This window comes from Polypterus senegalus, chromosome 4 (assembly GCF_016835505.1).
Source record: "Polypterus senegalus isolate Bchr_013 chromosome 4, ASM1683550v1, whole genome shotgun sequence".
Classification (NCBI taxonomy): Eukaryota; Metazoa; Chordata; class Cladistia; order Polypteriformes; family Polypteridae; genus Polypterus; species Polypterus senegalus.
Window position 1 is genome coordinate 200,655,521 of NC_053157.1, and position 10,926 is coordinate 200,666,446.

Consider the following 10,926-nt stretch of genomic DNA (forward strand, 5'->3'; position numbering starts at 1 on the left):
AAGCACCAGGACACTAAAGTCTTGAACTTTAGTCCTTTTGCATATCGGGAGTGCCACACACACCTTTCCAGCAACCTCATGACCCCCCCATGATCCCCAATTCTGTCTACTGACTTCATAGGAAGAGTCACCTGAGACATGAATGTCACTGCCAAGGTAAGCAAACCTCTCAACAAGGTCAACACTCTCTCTGCAAACAGATACACTGCTGATGGCTGTGCCCAAGAGCTCATTAAAGGCCTGGATCTTGGTTGTTATCCAGGACACTCACAAGCACAGACACTCAGACTCCTCGCTCAGTCTCTCGAGCGCCCCGATCAGAACCTCCATTGACTCCATGAAGATCACAGCATCATCAGCAAAGTCAAGATCCGTGAACCTTTCTTCACCAACAGATGCCCCACAGCCGCTGGACCCCACAACCTTGCAAAACACTCAGTCCATACAAGCATTGAACAGAGTAGGAACAAGAACACACCCCTGATGAACCCCAGAATTAACTGGGAAAAACGCAGGGGTCCTGCCTCCACTATGCACAGCACTCACAGTACCAGTGTACAGGCCAGCCATGATTTCCAGCAACCTTTAGGGGATTCCACAAATCCTCAGGATGTCCCACAGGTTAGCTTGATCAACTGGGTTGAGCGTTTTGAAAAATCGACAAAGGCTGCAAAGAAACTCTGCCGATATTTGCATTTGCGCTCCATGAGAACCCTCAGTGCTAGGATACGGTCAATGGTAGATTTCTTAGGTGTAAAAGCAGACTGTTCCAGTTGCTAGTAGGTAAACAAGTGATCACGGATCCTATTGAGGACGACCCTAGCAAGGACCTTACCTGGCACCAAGAGCAGTGTTATCCCCTTGTAGTTGCTGCAATCCAGGCGATCACCCTTCCCTTTCCAGATAGGGATGACAAGTCCCGTTTTCCAGTCAGTTGGGATGATGACAGTCTCCCAAATGGAAGCAAAGATTGCTTGCTTCACACATCCCTGCCTTCTTTCCTCCCCTCAGCTAATTCACCACCTGTGCAATCTCAGTGAGATTGGGTGGTTAATTGCTAATTGGAGGATCAACCTCAAGAACCGTGGACCCAGAGATATCCAACGCCCTAGCCGGAGGATCAGCTTTGAACAACTGCTCAAAGTAGCCAGCCCACCGGGTCACAACTGCAGTGTCATCCGTAAGGGCTGTTCCATCAGCTGCCCTGGCTGCGACTCTCCGAGATGGATCATTGAATTCACCTGAAGGTTATTGTCCTAAGAGTGAAATTTGATTTGTCACCAGGTTTTTACCAGAAAGCCAAAATATCAAATTAAAAACGCAGAAAACAGGACCTCATCTTTAAACATAAACTTTGAAAACACATAAATAAAATTTCTGCGGTGGGCTGGTGCCCTGCCCAGGGTTTGTTTGCGCCTTGCACCCTGTGTAGGCTGGGATTGGCTCCGGCAGACCCCCGTGACCCTGTAGTTAGGATATAGCGGGTTGGATAATGGCTGGCTAAATACAATTTGCTATATAATATAATACATATGTACCTTTTAAATATAAAAATTAAATCAGCATTAAGACATTATTAATGACTGATAAGTGTTTAGCCTATGATTTAAGTGTGGAAATGTTTACTAAAGTAAAGGTTATTTAGCAGTTCAACTGAAAGGGATATTTGACTAAGTGGCTTTTTATCCTCATAATCTTGAAACTGTGACCTGATGGCAATAACTAAATTGTGAATGTAGTGAGTGAGCCCTGACTGAGCGAATTCATCACAATTGCTTATTAAATAAATTAGTCAAATTTGATAGCTGGGATCTTGCTATTTGTTGCCCCATTACACAATTTGATTTAAGCTATTTTTGTTACTAACATTAGGATTTCTAGCAGAACATTAGCTAAGACAAATTCATTACAAAATTGTTAAAAAGTGACAGTGTTATCCTTCTTTGTAGACTGGTTTAATATTTTGATTAAAAATCAGTTTTGATATTTCTAAAAGTCAAATGAAGGTAAGTATAACTTTTAACAACCTCCACTGTCTAGGCTTTGATGATTGTTTCTTGCGCGCAAGCTGTTTCAATTTTTAATGATTTGGTTATTGTAATGTTAATGTGCATAAAAGGCTCATCATACCAGTTAACAAAAGTATTTACAACTGGATTGTGACTAATTATATTCTTATTAAGCAAGCTTACAATCACAGTGGCAACTGCAAATTTTAAGATGAACCTATTTTCAGATTTACTCAGCAAGCATTAGTTCAGAAAAGCTGAGGGAACTCTGCGGATGAAGAGAGCACATCAGACTGCCAACCATTTACTTTTAATATCTGAGTCCTGTCTGATATAAAGTCAGAAACTCTACCAAGTTAAAATCCAAATTAAAATCTTAAGTACCGGTAATACTCTCTGCAAATAGGTAAGGCTGGATGGTATTAAAAGCCGATGAGCAGCCTACAAACAGGATATGCGTATGATTCTCGATTTCTTCCAAATGGTTATACAACTCTCTTCCTCTGTTAGCTTGATAGACATACTGAGATGGATCAAATAAACCATCTCAGCTTTCCCCCTGCCAGTCTCCTCTTTATAAGTTTTTCAAATAACTTCATAACCATTGATGTCAGAGAGACTATCCATCAACCCGCTGAATCCTAACTACAGGGTCACGGGGGTCTGCTGGAGCCAATCCAGGAACCAATCCTGGGCAGGGTGCCAACCCACCGCAGGACACACACACAAACACACACTAGGGCCAATTTAGAATCGCCAATCCACCTAACTTGCATGTCTTTGGGAGGAAACCCACGCAGACATGAGGAGAACATGCAAACTCCACGCAGGGAGGACCCGGGAAGCGAACCCGGGTCTCCTAACTGCGAGGCAGCAGCGCTACCCACTGCGCCACCATGCCACCCATCAGAGATAACTAGTTTGAAGTTATTTAAAGTTTTGAAGTTTTTGTTTTTTAGCTACATGAATTACTGTAGCATGTTTTCATGGCTTTGGGACCTTCTGCTGTTCTAATGATAATATAATAATGATAGAAAAAATGGTGCTGAGCTTCACACAATTTCAGGAGTCATCTACCAAGACGATATGGCCTAGGACTTTTAATTCTTCTTAATCTTCTAAAATATTCCCTAGATTCCTTTAAACAAAAAATATCTCTCCCTTATCAGGAGCTTTCTGCCTCAAGAATTGGACACAGTAAGTAAAATTAAACAGCTCCCAACCTAAGCAAATTTCAGCAAGCATGGCTAAATCAAACCATAAATCTGAATATCGGTATTATGTTTTGGCTGTACTGGCAAGCTGAAGTTTTAATACCTAACCAGGCAAAGCTCTAACTATGTGTAGACATTTTCTGTTCAATGTTATCCTTATAATGAGGTTTTCTTTTTTAAAATTGCAAGCTTTAAATTCCTCCATACAGCACATATTTATTTAGTATAACATTGTCTAAAACTCATTTTGTTTTTCTGTATAATAATAACATTATGGATATGTTGTCCCAGGTTTTGCTGTTAGGGTAGAACTGAATGTTTTTAGATAAGCATTTCTTCATAGAAAGTACTAAAGCTGCTGACAACATTAGAAAATTAATCTATAATTGATTCAAAAAATAGATGTTGCAATCTCATTTTTAAATGGATAATTTTGCCATTTATGTCCATAAATCTATACTCAATAATCAACAATAACAAAGTGAAAACATTTTCAAAATGGTTTGCAAATTTATTAAAAATCAAAAGCAGAAATCTCTCATTCATGCAAGTATTCAGACCCTTAATTCAGCACTTTGTAGTAGCCCTTTTGGCTGCGATTAGAGCTTCCAGTCTTCTTGGGTAAGTCTCAAGCTTTGCACACCTGAATGTCAGCAGTTTAAGCTCTATTAGACTGAATGGTAAGCAATTGTAAACTGCCATCTTCAGGTCTCTCCATAGATACTGTATGGGCATTGCCTGGGCCACTCAAGGACAGTCAAAGACTTGTCCTGAAGCCACTCCAGCATTGTCATGGCTGTATGCTTTGTGTCATTTGTTGTACTAAAAGGTGAACTGTTACGGCAGTCTGCGGTACAGTGCACCCTGGAGCAGCTTTTCTTCAAGGACCTCTCAGTATTTGGCGGCATTCATTCTTCTCTCAATTCTGATTAGTCTTCCTGTTCCTGTCACTGAGAAGTAGACCCAAATCATAATGCTGCCACCAGCACGTGTTACCATAGGGATGGTATTGGGAATGTGATAAGCAGCGCTTGGTTTTCACCAGGCATAACACTGACCAAAGAGTTCAATATTTGCCCTATCAAACTTGAGAATCTTTTCCTTTGTACTCTCAGGGTCATTGAAATGTCATTTGGTAAACTCCGCACGAGAGCTAGTCACTCTACCATAAACACCTTATTTGTGGACTGCTGCTGAAATAGTCATTCTTCTGACAGGTTCTCCCACCTCAACAGGACTTCTGGAGCTCTGTTAGGCCTTGTTCACACGGGCGTTAGGTTTTTGGATAAACGAACTTGCTCTGAACGTCCTAGACGTTTATGTTGCATTTTGTGGTGGCGATCGATTGACTTCAACACCGGCGTTCGTTTGTCTCTGTCTAACGCCAGCCTGCAGCCCAAATTGTAGTTTGTGTGTTAACCTGTGGAGGCAGTGTCGGGAACTGGATATGAAAGCCCTTATCGTTTTATTTGAGGTGCCTCCTTTCAATATGGACCATTTTGCTATGTTAGATATTAATCTTTTTGTTTTAAAAATACTCGTAATACGCGACGTAGGGAGAGAAAAATCCCCGCCGCTGCTGGGTTCATCCTCTGACTGCACAACGTCGAGTTAAAGCAGTGCTTCTCAATTATTTTCTGTCATGCCCCCCCTAGGAAGAAGAAAACATCTCGCGCCCCCCGCACGACTATAAATAGTATCATTTGTCTATAAAATTGTTATAAGTACAACTCTGCATAACACTGTATCCTTATTAACGTATAAGATAAAAAAGAAAGAAATATGGACCAATTTACAACAAATAATAGCTTTATTAAATGTAACAGAAAAGATTTAAAGTGCATTCTAAATTAAAAAAAAATTTAAAAGAAAAAATAAAAAAGCATGTTCCCGAGGTCAAGCGCGACCTCCTTGACGGAACCACGGGGACGCCCACTATTTGAGAAACACTGGGTTAAAGGAAGTTTTTGTGCTTTATGAAGAAATGCGAAAATTTCGCGCAAGTTTTTAATTACTGTCGGATGTCGGTTTCCACTTTTGATTGTCTGCTGCAGCTGGTGCAATGCCACATTGCACGCCGATCAACCAATATGCGACTTGGTGTTAGCCCCGAAGAGAGACTACTTGTCACTTTGAGGTAAGGAAACAGTCGAGTGTGCGCTTACACCGGTGTTATGCACTGAAATGCCCCTCAGCCCCCGCCATGGATTGCCCCCCCTACATAATTGTTATCAAATATTATATTAGAACATAAATTAATAGGTTCATGGTTTACAAATTACATGAGACAATAAAATAAAATAAGCAATATGAAAATATATATGTTGTACATGAAAACATAAAAATATTAATATTTTTTCATATACAACATGTAAACTTATATATATCCGGTCCTCCGAAGCGTAAAATAAGCACGGAGAAAAAGCACTAGAAGCGGTTTCCTTGCGTTCGTTTGGTTTTGAATGCCAAGAAAAAGCTGCATGCAACGTTTTTTTGATGCCGTATAAACGCGCAGCCGGACAAACGCACGTCACCAAAGCCCGTGTGAACACTCTCATTGACTCCTACGTGTAGAAAACACTCGGCGCTTGATCCGCGCTCACCGGACGCTACGAACACAAAAAAACCACTCGATTTTAACGCCAGTGTGAACAAGGCCTTAGAGTGACCATTTTGTTCTTGGTTGGTGACCAAAGCCCTTTGTGCCCAGCTATTCAGTTTGGCCTCACAGCCAACTCTATGAAAGGTCTTGATGATTCCAAACTTCTTCCATTTCATAATTATTGATGCCACTGTGCTTCTGGAAAGACTCAAAGCTTTAGAAGTGGTTTTCATTCCTTGCCCTGACCTGTGCCTCACCCCGACTTATCACAAAGGACTACAGAGAGTTCCTGGGCCAAGGTGTGTTTTTTGTCCCGATGTGCAGTGTGAATTATGGGACCTCATATATACAGGGGCATGCCTTTCTAAACGATTTCCAATCAATTCAGTTTCCCACAAGTAGGCTCCAATTAAGTTATAGTCACATCTCAGGGATTATTATAGCAAACAGGATGCACTTGACCACAATTGGAATGCCACAGCAAAGAGACCAAATACTTATATGAATTAGACATTTTAGGTTTTGATTGTCCCTAGTGTGTGCTTGGTGTGTGTGTGTGTGTGCCCTGTGGTGGGCTGGCACCCTGCCCGGGGTTTGTTTCCTGCCTTGCGCCCTTTGTTGGCTGGGATTGTCTCCAGCAGACCCTGTAGTTAGGATATAGCAGGTTGGATAATGGATGGATTTTTAATAAATTTACAAACTTATCTGTAAACATATTTTCATTTTGTCTTTATGGTTTATTGAGATTAGATTGATGGACAGAAATGGCAGTTTTATCCACTTACAATTAAAGCTACAACACAAAAAACTGTGCGTTAAGTAAAAGGGTCTGAATACTTTCCGAATCTGCTATAATTCGGTGCTTATATCATTAATTAGATCCCAATCTGTACATTGAAGGCATCCTGGTAGGCACTGAATAGGATCTTCACTCCAGAACTTAAATATTTTTTGTGTACTTTCTCTCTTTCCATGGCTGTCTTACAAATAGGGATATGGAAAACTGTGTTCAGAAGAGCCTAGCCACAGTTTGGCTACTGATTTGTTTGCTTCCTTTCTTTTCCCTTAGCAAAGATCAAGAGTTTTATAGCTCCTTGTCAAGCAGGTTACAAATTGATATGAGTTTGTCAGAGATATATTCAAGTAGAAATGACTGAAGTCTCCTGTGACTATGCGGAAGTGGAGGTTAAAATTCAATAGAAAAAAGTCTTTTAAAAACAATGAGGTTAAAACAATGCTTGAAGTAGTCTCTCCCATCGAGCTTTGCAACAGGGGAGTCGCCATACCTGCAGCTGACTTTCTCTCTCACTCAACTTATCTGGTGGCCTTCCAATCCCTGGCTCTGGTTCAGCTCACCTAGATCGAGACTTAGGTTCCCCAACGGCCAGGACTCCCACACTGGGGAATCCATCTCCCAAGCCTCCTGACTCCCGCTGCCTTCTCGGCCTTACGTCTTTCTTCTGGTCACTCCAACTCCTTGATCGCTCAGCTGGAGCGACCGCTTCCTTCTGTACCACCGAGTGTCAGCCAAACACCCCTGCTTGGGCTCACTGTCCAGCTGCCTGTGAGCGAGCACCTCCGTTTCTTTTTTTTCTCTCCCCTCACTAGCTGCCTCACGCTTCTATTTATCAAGAGGATGTGGCAGCTGTGGCAATCAGCAGCTCCTGGGAACAATTATGGATGCAGACTGTTTCTCACCTGTACACTTAGGTGAGAAACAGCCACATCATGAACTCCTTAGGAACCGCTTCGGCCACACATACCCCACACCCCCTCACTAAACCGCGAATGCGGCGATTATTTATTTTAAAAGTGTCCCTTTTAACATGAGCTGTGGACCCGCTATACAACATTTCCGAGAACAAAATGTGGCACGTCTAGCGCGAGACTGGCTACAAACTTTGTAACCCATTAATAATCGTCTCTGTTTGCCTTAGGATGAATATATACAACTATAACAAGTATTTATAGAAATGCACAAGGCAAATAAACAGCCAGAGAAAAGCAGAGAGCAGCTCAAAGTCTGTCAAATGCACCCTTGTTCTAATTCACATAATCATTCATTTGCACACAGAATCCACCTCCACGCCCTTTACCTGTGGAGCAGCTGTCTTGATTTGTTTTCCCCAGTACTCCAAAGCCATCCATCATAAGCACTGTGTCACTGATTATCTCAGAGAGCCACATCGCTGTAAAGGACATAATGCAGGCTTCATTGAGTTAATTACATAAAGACTTCATATTCATCAGAATTGCATAAGGAAAAGGAAAGTGGTGGGTTACCTATTGTCTGTTCAGCCTCAAAAGAACACCTCTGCATCTGTGTTTAAAAGGCACAATGAACTTACTGTTAGTGATACAAAGCCAATGTCATTATTACTGTTGTTGCCAGGGGCGACGACCCGGCCGGGACGCCTTGGAGGACCGGAAGTGGGCGTGTGCCCATCTGGGATCACGTGGGGGCCACCTTCCTGGTTGCTTTGGGGGCCACAGGTACAGGGCATGGAAGCTCCACCCTGTAGGGGCCCGTGGTCACCCCCAGGAGGCGCCCCAATGCCTTGGGGACCTGTTACTCCAGCACTTCCGCCACACCAGGAAGTGCTGGGGGGAAGAATTAGGACGGCGCCCGGAGAGTTGCCGGGAGGACAGCCGGCACTTCCACCACGCTGGGGCATGGCCAGATGAGGAATTCCGGGAACACCTGGGGCTCATCTGGGGACTGTTTAAAAGGGGCCGTCTCCATTCACTCAGCGCTAGAGTCGGGTGGAAGAAGGACGAGGCAAGAGAGGAGAGTGGAGGCGGCCCGAGAAGAAGGCATTTGTGGCCAGGATTGTGGCACATGAGACTGGGTCTGAGTGACCATTTATTTGTATATATTTGTGTAAATAAACGTGTGGTGGTTTGATGAACAACATGTCCGCCTGTCTGTGTTCGGGCCACGTCCACACTGTATACCAATAGATCATGTACAGGATATAATGACAGTGCAGGAAGTTTGCTTCATAACAATAAAATCAAATTGCAAAAATGTAAAATTGTCATTGGGTGAAAGCAAATTTTACAAAACATGGAAAATTCCCAAATAATACATTCTTAAATATACTATGTGATCTAAATAATTTACAGTTACCTAGATACTGAATGTTTTTCTCAGCTGCTTTCTGCTCCCCACCACTTTGTTTTCTCTGCCACATATACTTCTTCCAAAAACCACTGTGCCAGTTTCAAGCTCAAAGATGACAACAATCGCAGCTAAACCTGGAACTACAGGAACCCCCAAGAACAACACTTTGAGGAGATGCTTAACAATGTGTACTGTGTAAATATGATACACTTGTTTAACAGATTCTTATAATATCCTCCACCTTCAAACAGTCTAAGCTCACAACAGAGCTACGTAGGTCATCATTGGGAACACACTGTAAGAGAGTGATTTAGGCATTAGCAATGGTAAGGTATATGATCATTTTCTTGCTGGGCATACCTTAGTGAAGCACCAATGTTTGCTCTTCTGAACAAAAAAGCAAACAGTGCAATCCACAAAACATTCTTTCTTCTTAACTTTTTATATAGGTTCTGTCACCATGTAAAAACAGGACAAATAAAGATACCAAAAAGGTTTTGGTTAGCCTGTTTAATTACTTCATCCAAAGCAACTTCCATGAAGAAATATAGCTCGGACTGGGCCAACATATGTACAGTATATCTCATTCCTGTGCTTGATCGAAATAACTCCAGCTGCTTGAAGACACATCATTTAAATGGCATTTGGACTGGAAGAGGGGTGTTGGGTGATGTGGCTTGGGTGACGTTAGTGTTGTTGAGACTGCTTGAGGTTTTCGTGGCTGGGAGGTGAACTAGAGGTGAACTAGAGAGTAGTTAAGACAGTGTGCAAACCTTAAGTGCTTCCCTGTGTGTCCTTTACATACCAGGGCGATGCAAGTGACAGCCTATAACAGTCAACAATATTACTGTTGATATTGTTCATGATTGACTATTGAATATTGAAAATAATATTTAGTGTTACCATTTTTTTTCTTGCTTCTGTAGCTGAATGTAATTTTTATTTTGGTTTATAATTCAGACAAAAAAGTGAAAACAAGTGAGAACAATTAAAGGGCAGTTATACCATCAATAGAGAATAACTTATAATATTATATTATATTATATTATATTATATTATATTATATTATCACCATGACTCTGCCCTAGATACATGGGTTTGGAAGATGGGATGATGGATGAATGGCTAATATAATATAATATAATATAATATAATATAATATAATATAATATAATATAATATAATATAATATAATATAATAGTAATCAAGCAGAAAATCTTGGCACTTTGAATCTATAGCCGCCGGTTTTTGAGAAACTTCACGGCAAGTTTGATTGTAAAATGACTTTTTTTGTTTGTGCTACTAATGAAGAATAAAAAAGATACACATACTGAGTTTTTCCAGCTGCAGAGCTAAGTAAAACATTTCTCTTTGTCTACTTTCATAAATATTAATTAGATGTGTGGGCTGATACAATAAATTCTATCTGCTTAAATGACAAAATTTGTTGAGCTGTAAGAGCAACTCTGATCATATCTGACTTTCAATTTCCAGCCTTTAAAAGACTACCTGTTTAAGGTATCTCTCTGAGTTGTAAGCTCTCCTTTATACAAGCAAAATTATCTCAATTGGTTTATCTTTTCAATCACAAAGGTCACAATGACCCACAAGACAGTTAAACCAACATAGGCTCCAGTTTAACACAGGGATACATTAGCATTTAGATAGCCCTTCAGGATTTAAGGGGGAAGGGAGCAGAAATCGGAAAAAGCTATGAATAATAACACCATTCATTTAAAATGATTGTTAGGCAAACCTTTTTTGAGCAAGAGCTGACTTCCTTTTAGGCATCAAGTGGTAAGAAGAAAGAGTCACAGTCGTGATTGGAGAGAAAGCCATTATTTAACTCTGCTGTGGAAGGCAATTTCATTAAAATGATACATTGTTAGTAGACAATTGAAAGAATGCATGTTTTCAAATGCAGATCATAAATGATAGCCAAATATACTTTAACATTTTTTCTTTTGCAATTTCTC